The sequence below is a fragment of the Tupaia chinensis genome, unplaced genomic scaffold (assembly GCF_000334495.1).
Source record: "Tupaia chinensis unplaced genomic scaffold, TupChi_1.0 Scaffold000355_1, whole genome shotgun sequence".
NCBI lineage: Eukaryota > Metazoa > Chordata > Mammalia > Scandentia > Tupaiidae > Tupaia > Tupaia belangeri.
The window spans coordinates 10,511,317-10,530,123 of NW_006159850.1; the positions used below are offsets into that span (position 1 = coordinate 10,511,317).

General features: G+C 43.1%; 2 pseudogenes; both read right to left on the reverse strand.

Moving 5' to 3' along the window:
• Positions 1-5,608: 5,608 nt before the first annotated feature.
• LOC102485896 (mitochondrial pyruvate carrier 1 pseudogene) lies at positions 5,609-6,082 on the reverse strand (annotated as a pseudogene).
• A 1,267-nt stretch (positions 6,083-7,349) lies between these two features.
• On the reverse strand, positions 7,350-7,823 carry LOC102486326 (mitochondrial pyruvate carrier 1 pseudogene; annotated as a pseudogene).
• Between the last annotated feature and the right edge of the window lie 10,984 nt (positions 7,824-18,807).

Consider the following 18,807-nt stretch of genomic DNA (forward strand, 5'->3'; position numbering starts at 1 on the left):
AAAGCCACTGTCATCTCTCTCAATGGAGAATGGCAAAAGCCATTTCACTGCTTTGAGCGTATCAATTTATTTAAGTTAGCAGCAAAAGGGATCTTAAATTTGGAACATAATGTGCCAGTCTTCTGGAAATCCTCTAAACCTGAACTCAGCAGATGATCCAAACTGGCCTCCAGGCCTTTGAGTCCCAATCTGGCAGGCCCTTTGCTTGTTTGTCCACATTGTCATGTGCTCTTCTCCTTTTACCCTGCCACACTCCGACCACATTGACTCCCCTCAGCGCCTGGAATGTAACAAGCTCTTTCTCACCTCAGGGCCTTTGCATATGTGATCTCCCTCAACCAAGCTCTCTTCCTTCAACTTCTCTTCCTTTAGGCTGAGATGTCACCTTCTTTTTTTATTTTTATTTTTTCTGAATTCTACAAAACTTTCAAAGAACAGTTAACCCCCATTATACTCAAGTTATTTCTAAAGACTGAAAAGGATGAATCTCTCCCTAATTCATTCTATGAAGCCTCTATCACCCTTATCCTTAAAACAGATAAGGACAGGACAAGGAAGGAAAACTATAGACCAATATCCCTGATGAATATAGATGGAAAGATTCTCAACAAGATATTAGCAAATCGTATACAACAGCTTATAAAAAAGATTATGCATCATGATCAGGTAGGCTTTATCCCAGGAATGCAAGGTTGGTTCAACATACGCAAAACCATAAATGTAATACACCATATTAATGGGAAGAAAGAAAAAAAAACATACGGTCATATCGATTGATGCAGAAAAAGCATTTGATAAGATACAACATCCCTTCATGATCAAGACTCTGAGCAAAATAGGCATAGAAGGGTCATTTCTCAACATAATAAAAGCTATCTGTGAAAAACCCATAGCAAACATCATCCTCAATGGAGAAAAGCTGAAAGCTTTTCCACTAAAAACGAATACAAGACAAGGATGTCCACTTTCTCCACTCCTTTTCAATATAGTACTGCAAGGCCTGGCCATTGCAATCAGAAAAGGGAAAAAATAAAAGGAATTCAAATAGGAAAAGAAGAGGCGAAACTCTCTCTATTTGCAGATGACATGATTGTATACATGGAAGACCCAATGGTTTCCATAAAAAAAATTCTGGAAGTAATACATGAATACAGTAAAGTTTCAGGATACAAAATTAATATCCAGAAATCTATAGCATTTCTGTATATGAACAACAGGCAGACTGAGATAGAACTGAAAAAAGTTGTTCCATTTACCATAGCCATAAAAAGTATAAGATACTTAGGGATAAATCTAACCAAAGACGTTAAAAACCTTCACGAGATGTCACCTTTGCTGACACCACCCATCATCCAGATCCTAAATAAGTGACATTCTGTCATCTCTTTGTCATCCTCCCACTATGTTTTCTTCTTTGCCTATATTATGGCCTACAGAGCTTTGTTTTCTGTTCTTATCTGCACTGCTATCCCGTGAGCTGTAGGAGGCTGGAGGCAGTGGCTGCCTTTTTCAAGGTTCTGCTCCCAGTATTAAGTAGGGAGCTGTTAAAATGAAGCACTAGGTAGGCGCTTAATTTTTAATTGTTTTAGTTTCTACAGCTGCTGTAACAAATAGCCTCAGAGTTTGTGCCTAAATGCACATTTATCTTACAGTTCTGGAGGTCGGGAGACCACAAGGAGTTTCACTGGGCTAAAAACAAGGTTTTGGCAGGTTCCCAAGGCTCTGGGTACCTCCAGGAGAGCCCACTTCCTTACTCTACCTTTTCAAGGCTGCCCTTGTCCCTTGCCAGGCTTTCCCTTTCTCCATCTTTACGCCAGCTATGTTGCACATGCCTGTGTTTCTCTGCTTTCCTTCATGGTTATATATCCCTCAGTTTTTCTCCTGTCTCATTTATCCGCTTTAAGGACCCTTGCGATTGCACAGAGCCCACCTGGATAATCCGGGTTAATCTTCCAATTGTGAAGCCAGCAGAGTGTTGCTCTGAATTCTATCTGCAACTTGAATTCCTCTTTGCTTTATAATTAAACATGTTCACAAGTTCTAGGACTAGAAGGTAGACATCTTAGGGGACCATTATCCTGCCTTACTAAATATTTATGGAACATTGGAACAAATAAATGACCGAACAGCTCAGAGGTTATCTGTGGGTGAATGGCTGCATTTTACATTTCTTTTTGCTCATTTTGTGGTTGCTCAAGCCAGACCAGGCTTAGAAATTACTCTGATGGGTACTTTCTTATTCCCAGAGGAGTACAGAGAACTTTGGGATGAATTCTTCCATTAATTATCAGTCTCGAGAGAGGACCTGGAGACCCGTAAGGTACTAGGTGAATAAGGTTTCACAGATCTAATTAAATATCTAATATTCTTTGGAAGGCATGAGATTTATAGGTGGTGCCACTGTAATTGGCACAGTCTTTCCCAGAGTGACAAATGCAGGCCTTTTAAATGTTTGCACCTAAGGCGATTCCAACCAAGGTGATTAATTTTGGAGAGATTAATCCACAGAAGCTGAAGGCCATGTTTTTCAATCTCATAGAGAGTGTTTGAGTTGAACTGGATTGAATTCCAGCAATGGAGTGGGAAGAAACACGAAGACAGGTATTCCCTGAGCACCACATGAACAGTGTATGAGCAGTGCACCTACACCTATGAGTGAGACAAAGGAGCGTGTTCTCTGAGAAAAACTGCAGATGTCCAGCAGCTCCTAATTCCGTGTTTCCCCCAAGGAAAACACAGCAAAGACATTCCGTTGTGCAAGATGGGTTTATCTTTAGGATGAGACTTAAGTCGATCTGCCTATCTCGGACTATTTTTAGTGATGGTGTTTTCGAAACTTGAGGAGCAATCTTTCCCCTTTCCGGGCTCAAGCCTAGGGTTGCTATGCAACGGGCCCATCTCCCTGGTGGTTCTCAGACTCTTTTCGATCAGATACTCAGTGAGTTGGACGATGACTGAAGCCAAGTGACAGAGGGAGGCTGTCTCACATGAGGAAGAGCCATGGCTTCGGAATCTCACCTTCCAAATTTCACTTTTCCTGCCCCTGATTGTGTGGCTCTGGGAAAATCTCTTTATTTCCCCTGACCTCAGTTTCACCATGTGTAAAATAGGGCTATTATTCTAACTCCTAATGTTATTGGGTAGGGCAAATGTGATTATACAGTTAGAAGTTATTTAAAACATGGTAATTTTACAAAAACGGTGGTCAGTTTTTAATTTGCATATGGTGAGTTTTATAAAATTCTGCATGGAAAATGAAAGCAATTTGATCTATGAACACTTTTATACCTTCTACTTCTTCTGTTTATTGTTAATAGGACCTGACATAATGTAGCTCTCCAGAAAACAATAAAAAAAAGCAGTGCTAGCAATTAACATTATAAACATAAAATTAGTGCAAATGCTTACACCGAGACACTGAGTTTTTACAAAGAGCCCTGTGGCTCCTTGGCTTGTCCTCTGAATACAGTGGAGCTGCCCTAAGTTACTCTGAAAGTAAAAAGGGTCTCAGTGTCTCTCTGTGTTTTGGAGCAATTGGGTCAGAGTTCTGGAAAATCTGTTAAGTCATCAATAATGTCTTTTTTTTTTCTTTATTTTTTAAAGAGAATTTCACTAGAGGATATGTGTGCTTGCCAGAAATAGAGAGAGAGAGAGAGAGAGAGACAGACAGAAAGTAAGAAATCACCCCCTGGGGGGATGGCCATGCTGCAACCCCTTCTCTTCCATTATCCTCTTGGGATTTTGGGCTTGCATTCACACATACCAGGCATGGATATATGTCACCAGATCTGGGACTCAAATCATGGTCAACTACGTGGGAGTCCAGTGACATAGCCATTACACTATCTGCTGGTCCCCATTGATGATACCTTTAGTTCTCCTTCAGGGCTAATAAGGCCTCATATGCCTTCTCACCAATGAGAATAAACTCCCACATCTATGGGGCTCTTAGTTTACGATGTTTTTACACAGTTGAGATAATTTATTTATTACTATGTGCCTACAGTGTTCCATTTGCTTTCTTTTCCTCTCAAAGTTTATTTATCTCTTCACGAGGCAGAGTGAGAATGAGAGAGAGAGAGAGACCCAACAGGATCTCCATACCATGACCCACCTCCATCCAGCCAGGATATAGGCAGCATGCCTGGTGTGCACAGGGAGGCCTTGGGACACCAGCATGGCACCTTACCACATGACCTCAGTATCTTAGAATGTGGCACCATTATACTTAGAGGCTTTCGTTTGTCTATTTATTTATTTTCTGTTTTCATGCTGTGATACCGAGTCATTAATTGACCAGAATTTAAGTTGTGAATTCAAGTCAAGGACTTACATCAGAAAAGGATTGTTGAAATCACACCTGCTCACAGCACTGGGGCTGATCCGTTTGCTTTAAATTATGATAGCATTTCACCTTTATAACAAGATGGGAGAGGAACTATGGTAGAAAGGGCAAGCTCCTTACCTAGAGTTATTCAGGTAATATGTGCTAGACGTAGACTTTATAATCGGGTTTCTTTAACTCCAGAGTCTATTTTCTTCACCATGCTACTGCTCTCTCTCCCTTCCTGACGTTCATAGATATGCTGGCTCATGAGCAGGAAATAAAATGATGGTGTCTGAATGTTTGTGTTCCCCCTATATTTCTATGCTCAACATTAATTCCCAATGGAATAACTAAGAGGAAGTCTTTAGGAGGTGAGTAGGTCTTGAAAGTGGAGCCCCCATGACTGGGATGAGAGTCTTTATAAAAGAGGCCCAAGAGAGCTTGTCTAACCCTTCTACCTGATGAGACCTGTAGAAGGTGCTATGAGGAACAGGCTCTCACTAGGTCCTGAATCTACTGGTGTGTGTGTGTGTGTTGTCTTTCTTTCTTTCTTCCTGTCTTTTTTTTTTTTTTTTTTTGATCAGGAGAGAGAGGGAAAAAGAGAGAACCCTTCAATGGGGTATAATCATGCTGTAATCCTTTTCCCTCCATTTCTCTACCCCATCAGAATTTTGGACACATATATGGCCAGCATATTTTTGAAGACACTGGAGCCAGAATTTAAATTCTGGTCAGTCGTGTGTAATTTGGCTTCCAAAACATTACACGTAACTGTTGTGCTATGGAGTTGGCCCAGGCATTTGGGTTTTCTAGGTAGATATTGACTCATTTAAAGCAATAATCCCCTTTGCCTATATGGTCCTAAAGGGTAAGTAAATGGATTTTCTACTATCAGAACACACATTTTATTTTTTTAACAAATATTTAAATCACTTATTGCATTAAGTTACAGCATTTTGATATATATATATACTGCATGGAAATACACAGATCACTTTTTCCAACATTGGAAATAGATTCAGGTGTGTGGGTGGCCAGGTCTTGTGATCATTAAAGAAAGTTGGAATTCTGAGGGATTCTGCCAGTAGTTCCAAACTCGATTCTGTTCAGGCTTCTATTTAGTGAGCTACAATGGAGAGATATGGGTTACTGCAAATAGAGCTATTTTTCGAGCCGCCCTCCATGGAAAGCACAACTGCTTAGTACTGGCAGGTGGGGCAGCGAGCTGGCTGAGGCTCTTGCCATCTCTATGCCGTTAGCACGCATGCTCAGTGCGGCTCCTTAGGACGACCATGTGGGAGGTGTGATCGGCGACTCCGCTGTAGTAGCTGGCAAGCCTGTCCCTTCCGACCTGTGTTTCCTATGGCTACACAGAGGCCTTTTTAGTGTCTTGTGCTTGATAAGCAGTCCTCCCTGAATGAGCTGGGCCACCTCGTTGGTCGCATGGCAGGCAAACAGAAGCCAGTTTCGAGGCTGCAGCTTGTAGGCGAATCTCATGAATAGCAACAAAGGGCAAATGTCATCCGCCCACTGATAATCTCTGGAGACTTCTTCATGTCACTGATGGCCGCAAGGGGCAGGCCTGAGTAGGCTACAGGGCCCCAGAAGTGCATGCTCATGAGGTAGTCCCAGAAGTCTTTGCTTCTGACAAAGTCCCCCGCTTTCTGCACCAGCGCCCCAGCCATGGCGGTGCCACACACCAGGCCGCCATGGGCGCCCGCTGTTGCTGCTGCGTTGAGCCCAATGACAACTCCACCGACCTGGCAGTGGCCGACACTCGCTCGCCCAGAACATACATTTTAACAGAAAAGGCTTTCAGATCTGGAAAATATCCATGAGACCATCTCACCTGGGAGATGGAAACTCTAAAGAATACATTGAAGTGAGTGGAGTCTGCGAGTGCGCCGGCCTGCTGCACCTGTTCAACAAGAGCAAGCTCCATTTACATGGGACATACTTCGAAATAGTCTTTAGTTTCACAAAACCATGTTCTGTTTGCCACTGGTACTGAAGCAGGTGGCTTTCATGGTCTGTCTGAACCTACACACTTTTTGTTTTCTATCACTAGTTGGAATATTCGGCGATTCTCTAGGATAAGAAAGCCACAGACAGATGAGAACATACATTTAAAATAACCTTTGCTTCAATATGGGGAGTATGGGGAGGCACATGGGCTTATTGGAGCCCCAGTAGAAGCAGGTAGCAGCTTCACTGTGCTAACAGTTGTATCCATGAGGAAAGTGGCTGGACATGGCCAACTTTGTTGGTTTTTCAGAAGCTGCAAATCTGGACTTTGAATGGGAATCTGTTGACTTAAAAAATCTTGGCTATGTTGATTTGTTTTTGTTTCATATCGTGCAACCCAAAGAAAACATGTCTGTTAGCCAAATTCTGCCAGGTGGCTGGCTATGACTTCTGATCTGATCCAGCTACCTCATTTGACAGGTCAGAGCACAAAGGAGCAAAGTGGTGTCAGTGATACGTACACAGTGAGTGGATGTGTTAGGGGACTGAAGCCAGGTCTACTGACTTGCAATTTTTTTCTTTCTGCTCTATCATGTTGCTCTGTTAGTTTCATTCTCTCTAGCCATTTTGACTTTGCATTAAAAGCAAACAACATCCTTAAGTGATATACAGTGAAATGTGAATATTGGAGATTAGTTTCAATCAAGTGCCAAAGTTTCAAGGATCTCTTAGGTGATAGTGCTTAGCAATCATGCTATTTCTGGCAACAAGAACATCCAACATTGGAAATAGATTCAGGTGTGTGGGTGGCCAGGTCTTGTGATCATTAAAGAAAGTTGGAATTCTGAGGGATTCTGCCAGTAGTTCCAAACTCGATTCTGTTCAGGCTTCTATTTAGTGAGCTACAATGGAGAGATATGGGTTACTGCAAATAGAGCTATTTTTCGAGCCGCCCTCCATGGAAAGCACAACTGCTTAGTACTGGCAGGTGGGGGAGCGAGACGGCTGAGGCTCTTGCCATCTCTATGCCGTTAGCACGCATGCTCAGTGCGGCTCCTTAGGACGACCATGTGGGAGGTGTGATCGGCGAATCCGCTGTAGTAGCTGGCAAGGCTGTCCCTTCCGACCTGTGTTTCCTATGGCTACACAGAGGCCTTTTTAGTGTCTTGTGCTTGATAAGCAGTCCTCCCTGAATGAGCTGGGCCACCTCGTTGGTCGCATGGCAGGCAAACAGAAGCCAGTTTCGAGGCTGCCGCTTGTAGGCGAATCTCATGAATAGCAACAAAGGGCAAATGTCATCCGCCCACTGATAATCTCTGGAGACTTCTTCATGTCACTGATGGCCGCAAGGGGCAGGCCTGAGTAGGCTACAGGGCCCCAGAAGTGCATGCTCATGAGGTAGTCCCAGAAGTCTTTGCTTCTGACAAAGTCCCCCGCTTTCTGCACCAGCGCCCCAGCCATGGCGGTGCCACACACCAGGCCGCCATGGGCGCCCGCTGTTGCTGCTGCGTTGAGCCCAATGACAACTCCACCGACCTGGCAGTGGCCGACACTCGCTCGCCCAGAACATACATTTTAACAGAAAAGGCTTTCAGATCTGGAAAATATCCATGAGACCATCTCACCTGGGAGATGGAAACTCTAAAGAATACATTGAAGTGAGTGGAGTCTGCGAGTGCGCCGGCCTGCTGCACCTGTTCAACAAGAGCAAGCTCCATTTACATGGGACATACTTCGAAATAGTCTTTAGTTTCACAAAACCATGTTCTGTTTGCCACTGGTACTGAAGCAGGTGGCTTTCATGGTCTGTCTGAACCTACACACTTTTTGTTTTCTATCACTAGTTGGAATATTCGGCGATTCTCTAGGATAAGAAAGCCACAGACAGATGAGAACATACATTTAAAATAACCTTTGCTTCAATATGGGGAGTATGGGGAGGCACATGGGCTTATTGGAGCCCCAGTAGAAGCAGGTAGCAGCTTCACTGTGCTAACAGTTGTATCCATGAGGAAAGTGGCTGGACATGGCCAACTTTGTTGGTTTTTCAGAAGCTGCAAATCTGGACTTTGAATGGGAATCTGTTGACTTAAAAAATCTTGGCTATGTTGATTTGTTTTTGTTTCATATCGTGCAACCCAAAGAAAACATGTCTGTTAGCCAAATTCTGCCAGGTGGCTGGCTATGACTTCTGATCTGATCCAGCTACCTCATTTGACAGGTCAGAGCACAAAGGAGCAAAGTGGTGTCAGTGATACGTACACAGTGAGTGGATGTGTTAGGGGACTGAAGCCAGGTCTACTGACTTGCAATTTTTTTCTTTCTGCTCTATCATGTTGCTCTGTTAGTTTCATTCTCTCTAGCCATTTTGACTTTGCATTAAAAGCAAACAACATCCTTAAGTGATATACAGTGAAATGTGAATATTGGAGATTAGTTTCAATCAAGTGCCAAAGTTTCAAGGATCTCTTAGGTGATAGTGCTTAGCAATCATGCTATTTCTGGCAACAAGAACAGACTAAAATCCTGACTATAACTTTCCTCCATATTCAACCATGACATGCTGTTCTCTGCAGATTATTTTTCTTAGAACATACTGCATTTGGACAGTCATTAAGTCATAAATCTGTTACTCTCTGGAGTATCCTATATGGGGCTTATTCAAATAAAATAGTTTGGGTCATCTGAAATCAGAAGCTCTTGCAGGTTGTATAATTTTATTATGGCAGAAAACTTATAAAAAATAGCTCTTTCACCTGATAAAATCCATGACAATGGGCAAGGGTTTGTCAGTATTTTGATTAAGGGCTTTAATATGGTCCAGTAAATCAGTAACTCCCAGCATAATTCTCTTGGAGGACATATACATTGATTTTTCTCATCCTGCATCTCTGGCCAAGCATTCAGTCCTAGAGGGATAAACACAAAAATGAAGATCGAAAAGAACTTTCCCTTGAGACATCAGAATGAGCATGAGGAATTCATGTAAGAATTAAGGTAAAAGATACAGGGCCCAGAAACACTGTTCTCAGGACACAAATAGTGTGGGACTGTGGGAACGGAGAACTGAATATCAGTGGGAAAATGTCTGTATTTGAAGAGTTTAATTGTGAGGATGCTTAACTGATGACTAGAAAAGACCTGAACTGTGAGGTCTCTGGAACTAGGACAATATCTATCTTCCCAGAGATGTCACCCAAACATCGAGTATAAGACCTTGTATTTAGTAAGTGCTTAATATATATCCCGTGTCTGTCTGTCCCTCTCTCTTTCTTTTGATTTTGCTATAGTGTGTGTGTGTTCACCAGAGAGAAAGAGGAGAGAAATAAACCAGAGAGGGGGTGCGTGCCGCAATCTCTTCTCCATTCTCCTCTCAGGATTGGGCACATATACACAGATGCACATGCTCCTAGGGAGATTTTCAAGCTGCTGGGTCTGGGACTTGAACTATAGAACTGACCATGTGAGATCCAGTGTGTTCACCTCCATACCACCTGCTGACTCTCCCAGGTCTTTTTTTATTTCTAATTTATTAAGTGATTATTGTGTGTTGGGTTCAGTATTAAGATATCTTCACAAGAACCCATAAGAAAAATACCAGTTACTATTTTCATTTTCCAGTTCAGAAAGCAGGCTGTGGAGGCTAAGATCACTAAGGTCACATGGGACATTGGGAGCAGGGCTGGGAGGTCAGCCTGACTCTCAAGTTTCTGCAGCTATCACCTACTATTTCCTCTATCGAAGGAACACGTGAATGCAGAAAGGAGGCATATTTTGAGAGTAACACCTCCATTAACTCCAGGGATGAATTTCTTCTATCTGGTAGTCTGGCAGATGTAAGCTTTTCCAGAGAATAAAACTCTCCAAAGAGGACTGCCACCACTTAGAAAAGGAAACTGTATTGGTTGTCCAGGACCTTGAATGCCCTGCGAATGCATTTGTAAGAGCTTACCTTTCGGGCTCTGAAGCTAGGTATAGCCCAGCTCTTACTTAGAATTCACCGTGTGTGTTGAGGAGGTTACTTAGCGATGCCAACTCAGTTTCCTCGTCTAAAAATGAGAGACTTCATATGGCAGTCATGACTATTAAATGAGAGAATATTTGCAAAGTTCTTAGCACTGTGACTGACACTTAGCATATGTGTGTCCTGTATCTATGATGACTCAAATTTGCCCAAAGGATGGAGAAGGGACTAGAAGGACAAATGTCTCCTCAGCTTTTTGAGAGAATTGAGAGGATGTAAATATATTGTCAAGGTCCAGCTCTGGGATATAGATTCTTGCTCTTCCTTTGAAGGAGTTTTCTGATGCTCTTTATAAATTCTCATTTCCTTAACCTGTGAAGTATAGAGTGACTGGGAGGTCTCGGGGACACATTCTGGTAGTCTTACCTGCTGCCTCTCTGCACTGGAGACAGAAGGCAGATTCGCTGCTATCTTCCCCAGACAGCCTGATGGTGAGTTACCTAGGGTATTTCTCACACTCTTTGTATACTAGGTGGCCTGGGTATATTCCACCTCTTTTCATGTAGTTCTCTATCCCTCATAGGATGGTTAGGATGATGCAATGGTAATGAAATGGATTGCTAGGACTCTTGTCCCCTCTGGCTATTCCCACCGATTGCTTCAGTCAACAGAAGTCCTTATTGAAGACGGAGGAGGGAGGATGGGAAGAGAGTGCAGTGGACTAGCAATTTTTATTTCTAAATTGATCCATAGAGTAAGCTCATTATGGAACGAATTTTCACAGTGAACACATGTGCAACTAACACCTCAGAACCTCTCTCCCATTCCATTTCTCTGTCCCCACCATCTCTAAATATTGAATCCCTGCTTCTCTTGCTGCAAGGTCACCCAACATTGATCTTCAATGGCGGTCCCTGTTCCTTGCAAAGGGACCAGCTCTACACAAGTCCTTGGGTTGTGGTAACTGTTCTCTCTCAGGTTCCTTCTAGCTTGGAGCAAGGCTACTACTAGGTGCAGGTGTCGGCTCTGCACCTACCCACACTTTATCAAAGTCTCCTCTGTAAACTGACCATCTGGCTTTGAATGCCCCACCTGTTTTCTGTGGAGACACTGATGTGTAAACTAGGCAGGGATCTTTTGACTAGATCAGGGCTCTGCCAATGACCAAATGGGAAATCTGCTCTGGGACAGATGTTAGAGCAGGGAAATAGAGCTGTCCAAGAGCATTCAGATATAGTCCCACCCTCTTTTCTACATAAACATAGCAATTCAAAAGGGACCTTTCCAGAGGACTCATGATACATGAGATAAGCCCTGGTTGAGGTGAAGTGGTGATACAGAGCTCAGGAGGCCACTACAATGGCCCCAGTTAGAAATTATTGGAGAAAAAACATAAGACTTTGAGGGCAGTTTCAGAGAGCTGGAGAGAAATAGGTGGGCTGCAGAGATCCTTAGGAGGGAGAACTTGCATCCCTGTGGATAGAATTGGGGAGGAGAAAGGAGGCATTGTCAAGAAATCACCCAGGTTTCCGGCTTACACAGTTGGTTGGACAATGGTACCATCTGCTGAGATAAGGTCCTCTGGAGGAGAATGAGGGTGGGGGAAAGTTCATGAGATCAGAATTGGATACATTGAATTTGTGGTGGCTGATAGAGGTGCCGAGTTGTATATTCACTTGCAGGAGAATTCAGTTAGAAGTTAGTGCTAAGACTATAAACTCTAGTATATTCAGTCTACTGATTGAACTTAAAGCTGCAGGCATGGCTAAGCTCACCTAGCAGGAAGTTACAGCAGTGGTGCAGAGCAAGAGAGCTCAACCTTTGTGCCGTTGGCACTTTGCAATAGATAATCCTTTGTGTTGAGGCTGTCCTGTATACCGCAGGATGGTTAGCAGCATTCCTGACCTCTGCACACCTGCTGTCAATAACACTCCGTGGCTGTGATGACCAAAATGTGCCCAGATAGTTCCAACTGTCCCTGGGCCAGGAGATGAGGTTGTGGCACTTGATTGCTTAGGTTCTCATCTGGCCTCTGTCCTTGCCTAGCTGTGACACTCAGGATGGGGGTGTTCTAGGACTCCTCTATGCCTCAACTTCCTCCTCTGTGAAATAGACTATAGGGGGAGGTTGTCCATCATTCACTTTGGAGGGATAAAAGTGGCCATTTCAGATAGGTCTGGCTCACGATAAGGGTTTGTTGTTGTTATATTCCTGGTAGTGCTCTTATTGAGAAAAGGATGAGATGAAAGAATGAGCCTTGAAAAATGCTAATGTTTTAGATTAAATAGAAAAGGTAGAGCCAGCAAAGGAGATAGGGAACAGGAATAAGTAGTGGGCATGGAGGAGGGAAGACTAGGCAAGGGTTTGTCACAGAAGGGAAGGGAGGATGAGCAGTCAGTGGTAGGAGGGCATGGTGGGCTTCTCTCCAGGTAAGGGCAGGTGGGCTAGAGTGCTCCTAGTCCCTCGCAGGCTCCCGCTTGGGTCTGGGAAAAACCAGCTCTGTATATTTTATTGAGACAAAGTGCTCTTAAATGTCTTTGTCAAATTTATTAGAGTTTATGGTCTGTGTAGGTGTGGTAGTTTTATAGTGCTCTTAAATGGCACTCAGAATGTATTTATGACATTTTGGTAAAGAATTCTTTCTTGCTCTTAAACTGATAGTCATTTAAAAATAACAATATACAGCCGGTGAAGACATGGAAACCGTCGATGAGTGGTGAGCCCTGAAAAGCCAGCAAACGGTGTGAACAGATCGCGTTTAACCCTGACCGCTCCTTTCCTACTGTGTGAGGCAGGGGAAGAGCATATACAAGGGCTGACTGGACAAAAGCAATTTAGAACCACCACTGTGTTTATCAGCAAAGTTATTTATCCACGCGTTGGTGTCTTCGGTACCGATACTCCAAGAGTAAGAACGTTCTCCACACCTCCCCCTCTGCTTCCTTCCCAGCTAACAGATCTAACACATTTTTTGCTAAATCCCAGCTTCCAAAGCACACTTATGCTCTAAGGAAATGAATGGACGTGGGCGCGTGAAAGAAACAAGATTCTTAAAAATCTTGAATGTGCTTTTCTCACTCTCCTCCTCCCTCTTGTTCAGCCCACCCTGTCTTCTTCCTATCTTGCAAATACCTATCACGTCCTTACTATGTTCAAATAGTGAATGAGATGCTGAGAATACAGCAGAGAACAAGAGAAAATCTCTCTCTCTCCTTAAGGTTTTTGCCATAGGGCATGTGTGCTCACCAGAGAGAGAAAGTGAGAAATCACTCCCTCCCCAAGGGGGATGGCCACACTGCAATCCATTCTCCTCTTGGGATTCTGGGCATACACACATGCCTAGAATGACTTTCAAGCCACCAGGTCTGGGATTTGAACCATGGTCAGCTATGTGGGAGTCCACCTTAATCACTATGCCACCTCCTGAAACTAAGGGAAAATCTGTTGACTAAATGGTCCTTAGTTTTAAACAATGTACACATGTGCCTTTCAAAACCTCATGCAGATACTAAGGGAACTAACCAGAATGTGTGGATCAAGAAATAAAGAGGAGCTTGTTTTCAAGAACAAGAAAAGACCTGAAAAGAACCCAGTGAGGCAGTAACATTTGAGCCAAGCTTTTGAACAATAAGCCTGGGAAAGAGCCAGGTCAGAAGGCAGCGGGAAGAGGAAGTGTGGGTAGGAAAGTGTTGGATCTCAGTGAAGGTAGGGAGAGACATCAGATAGTTTATGGCAGACCCCAGGGGCCAGATGACTCAGCCCTGAAGACCACCCGGAAGGACTTTGGAGGTTTGCCAGGTGCAAAGGGAGTGGGTGGAGTCAAGGAAGGTAGAACAGTTGTGAGTAACAATACCTGTACAAGTAAAGTCCAGGGTGACCTGAGTCAGGGCTTGGCTGGGGAGGGAAGACAGGTGGGCAGGGTTGAGGACAGATGGCCCTCTCTCCGCCTCTCTGTGACTACACCCACCATAGTATCTAAGACATCTTGGTGACTCCAGATAGTATTTTCTCGAAGTTTTGGTGAATAGTGACACCTGTTAGGTCTTCCCCTTCCTGCTTTGAGATGCAAAATAAGTTGCTCTTGTGAACACCTTCCTTGTCATTTATCTGTAAGAGAAGGAGGTTCCCTGGTTGTCATATTATTAAGTGAGTCCTCATTGCTTCTCATAGCCTCCTTGGAAGAGATCTGCATAATTAGAATCACAGCGGAGTGAAGGGAGGGAATAAAAGCAAAACTATTTTTGTTTTGAAGTTCGTTGGAAAAACTGTCCATTTATCCAGCAAACATTTATTAAATGGCTCTGTGTAGAAAGATGAGTGACACAGTTTTTGACCGGTTGGATTCAGCCTAACTGTAAAGTCAAGTGCATAAACCATCCCAGCCATTTACAAGTTTGAATAGAATGTGTACTAAAAAATGATGGGGTACCAAGTGGGGAGTCTGTTCAGGCCAGGGGGCTTTCCCAGGAAAGGGGAGCTATGAGCTGGGTTGATAAGTCTGAGCAGTGATTTGTCAGGTGGAAAGGTGAGCAAAGAGATTCCAGCCAAAAAGAAACAGTGTGTGCAAAGGTCCTGAGACAGAAAGAAGTAAGCAAGTTTGCAAAGAGCTGAGTCACAAAAAAAGAAAAGAAAAGAAAAGAAAAGAAAAGAAAAGAAAAGAAAGAAACACCCCTAGATAGAACTGGGAAGCTTACAGTCAGTCTATGACATCTAAAACATTTGAAGTAGTTTGGATATTCACATGTAGGTCAGTGGTTTCTTAAACCCTACTTTAGTCGTTCATGTACCATTTTCTGTTATGCAATAAGGGTTAGAATTACATACATATATATGTACATATATACATTTATATTTTTACCAGTATTATATTCTTAAAGTATTTTTCTTATTAAAGTTGCTTTATTTTGGGGATCAGCAGTTGGCATAATGGCTATGTCACTGGACTCCATAGCCGACCATGTTCGAGTCCCAAAACTGGTGGCTTAAACTCACGCCGGGTGTGTGTGCGTGCGTGCCCAAGATCCCTAGAGGAGAATGGAGGAGAAGGGATTGTGGTGTGGCCATCCTTCCTGGGGGGGTGATTTCTCACTTTCTGTCTCTCTGTTTCTCTCTGTCTTTCTGGCGAGGGCACGTCCTCTATAGCAAAAACCTCTCAAAAAGAACTTGCTTTGTTTTTACTTAAATGTACTAAGGATAGAAATGCTAGAATACTGAAGAGAAACTAGGGGCAGCAAGTGGCATGGAGGTTAAGAAGTTGGATCCTACATGGCCAGCTTCTCAGTTTGAGTCCCAAACCTGGTGGGGTGTGTGTGTGTGTGTGTGTGTGTGTGTGTGTGTGTGTGTATGCTTAAAATCCCAAGAGGAAAATGAAGAAGAGGGGATTTTGGTGTGACCATCCTCCTGGAGGGTGATTTCTCACTTTCTCTCTCTTTCTCTCTCTCACTTTGTCTCTTTCTGGTAAATGCACATGCCCTAAAATCTGTTAAAAAATGATATATATGGTAGAGAAGCTACAGTTCGTTTGAAATTCTCAACTCACCTGCACGCTGCATACATCATCTTACACGTGCTGGGTCTCAGTGTTAATGAAGCTGTGGGTGAAGAGGGGAGGGATTTGTGAAGAGTAGATGAGGTGATTCTGTCTGTGTTGGAGAAGCATCACTTAAGTGGCAGTATGGAGAGTAAAGTGGAAAGGGAATTAGATTTTCAAAATGCTTTCCATTCGTTATCTGCAAAGTTCAAATAATTATACAAACAAGATACCTTCCACTCTGCGTGTGGGAATGTAGTGCTGGGAGAAAATCACAGGACCCAGAGCTTCTGATTTCATGGTTTAGAGACATCAGTACTTTCTCCTCCTCCTGCCCTGAGATTCTTTGCTTCTGCCTCATTTCATCTGTTTTCTTGGATGAATTCCTTATGACAGGAAATGACATTCTTTCACTGAAGGAGAATGCTATTGTGCAAATGCATACTGGAAAAGACACTGATTCCTGAAGCACCCCAGTGATAAATCAACTGGGACCTGTTCCGGGCCTGTCTGCAGGAAACACAGTGAGCTTGGTTCAAGACCTTGCACATCTCTTTTGAACAGGATAATGGAAGGGCCAGAATGGGCTGAACGCATGATTGCCAGTCCTAAAGAATACAGGAAAGCAACCACTTACATAGCATCTAGCCCCAGGTCTAAGCGTGCAGATGCCTTCAGCAGTCCAGCGGGTCCTGAAATGAATGAAGTGGAGTTGGCTGACTAGAGACCCTGACCCACTTACAGGGATAAGTGGTTACTGAACAATACCTGCTGGCCTTCCAATGTTGTCAAATGAAACAGGCCTAGTGTTTTCAGACCTCTCTCTTTTTCAAAAGAATCTGGTATTTGTGTGTGTCATTTCACTGAGTTTACTGATAGTATTCTCCTCTTCCACTTGCAAAAGGGAAAATTCTGTGGCCCCAAACAAAATGCCCAAACCTATGGACTGCACAGCATGTTCTCCAAACTAGCTTACCTTCCCATCCAATTTCACACCATTTCTTTTTCTTTTCCTTTATGAGAAGGGAAGAAAGAAAAGGAAAGTGAGCAAGACAGAGATAGGTATCATTGGCAGGGTCTTGCTTTGTCGTGGTTATCCTGCCCCAGTCTCCCAATTATCTAGGGATAAAAGGGCATGCAACTCTGTCTGGCATATTCAGGTGGGCACTGAATTCAACACATGCCAAACCAGCATGTCTAATCCCAGGGAAGATGGAATTTAACACACACAATAACTAGCAATTGCTGTTGACCATGTGCCAGTTGTACTAGGCACTTTATATTGCAATGTCTCATCTTATCCTTCTATCCTTAAAATACAGTGTAATTTTCTCCCTTATACTGATGAAGATACTGGAGAGGGTAGATTCCTTTCCTGAGAGCTCTTCATTATGAAGTCAAGATTTTAATCCAAGGCATTTTGTCTTCAGATTCCATGGTTTTGTTTATTTTATTTTTTTCTTTTATTCTCTCTCTCTCTTGCTCTTTTTTTTTTTAAACATTAAATCACTATATATCTTTACAGCATACAAAATGAATTTTCCCAGTGTGAATACACTGGCTATTCATCCAGTCAAAATATTACCATACATACTACCATCAACAGATAATCAGATTCTGTGATTTTAACCAGAAAACTTCCTGGATAAAATATTATATGTCTTTCTTGTCCATCTAATATCCCCCTACCACCAAGGCGCCATTCTTGTCATCCTAATCCTCCAAATCTAAGAACTAGAAGAACCATTTCTATGTATACTGTCAGCATTTCCAGAGAACATTTCCTTTTCTTTTCTTTATTTTTTTAAGAGAAATTTTTGCTATAGGGCACTTGCGCTCACCAGAGAGACAGAAAGTAAGAAATCACCACCACCCTCCCCAGGAGGCATGGCCACACCACAATTCCTTCTCCATTCTCCTCTCAGGATTTTAAGCAAGCATGCACACATGCCTGGCATGTGTTTCAAGCTGCCAGGTCTGGGACTTGAACCACTGTTGGCCATGTGGGAGTCTAGCCAAAGAGCATTTGCTGGTCGCCAAAGAGCATATTTTGACAATTACCATTTACTTCCCAATTTTAAATTTAGTTTAATTTTTATTCTTTTTATTTTTTCTTATTATTTTTAAATATTCTATTGCTATACATCTTTTGGCTTGTAATGAGAATTTACCCAACATAACATACATCTCAGACTAGTCCAGGTGAGAATATGATGTACATTATCAACAATAGATAATAGAGACATTGTGTCCCACAGATATCTTGCCTCTCTATGTTTTCTCCATGATTTCCTTCCCTATACTCTTCCCTTCTCCTACTTAACTTCCCAACTTTTCATTTTGTTTTCTTCCTCTGGTAGCCCAGTCTCCTGAATCAGGTAGTGGAATGAGGTTGTGGAAACTTGTTTCTCGTTTAAACCCAACTCAGAGGCCCTCTTCTACAAAAACCTTCTCTGATGTGCCACATATACTAGTCCAGTTTGTTCTCTCTCTCCCCTCTTCTCTTGACCTATTTTCTTCTCCCCTCCCCTTTTTCTCTTTATTTCTCCACCTCCCATATGGATCTCATGACTTCAGGCTCAGCAGCTGGCTGGTGGTAAATTTGGATGGGGGTTAGGGGAAGAGAAAAGGCACCCCAGTCTATTTTCCAGATCCCTGCCTGAGTGGTGACGAGCCCCTTCTATATAGGAACCTCATTTCCAGTAGTTCCCAGTGAATCCATTCTTCCAGCTCCACTATAGGCAGACAAGTGTCTGGCAGAGGTGAGCTTTAAGCCCTGGCAGGTCCCTACTCTACGTCCATTTTAATACCATAAAGATGTCCCATTTTCAGGGCCAGTGGGTGGCATGGTAGTTAAGGGGCTGAACTCCCACATAGTTGACCATGGTTCGCGTCCCACACCTGGCAGCTTAAAAATCAGACTGGGCATGTGTGCATGCATGACCAAACTCCTAAGAGGTGAATGGAGGAGAAGAGATTACAGCATGACCATTCCCCCTGGGTGGTGATTTCTCTCTTTCC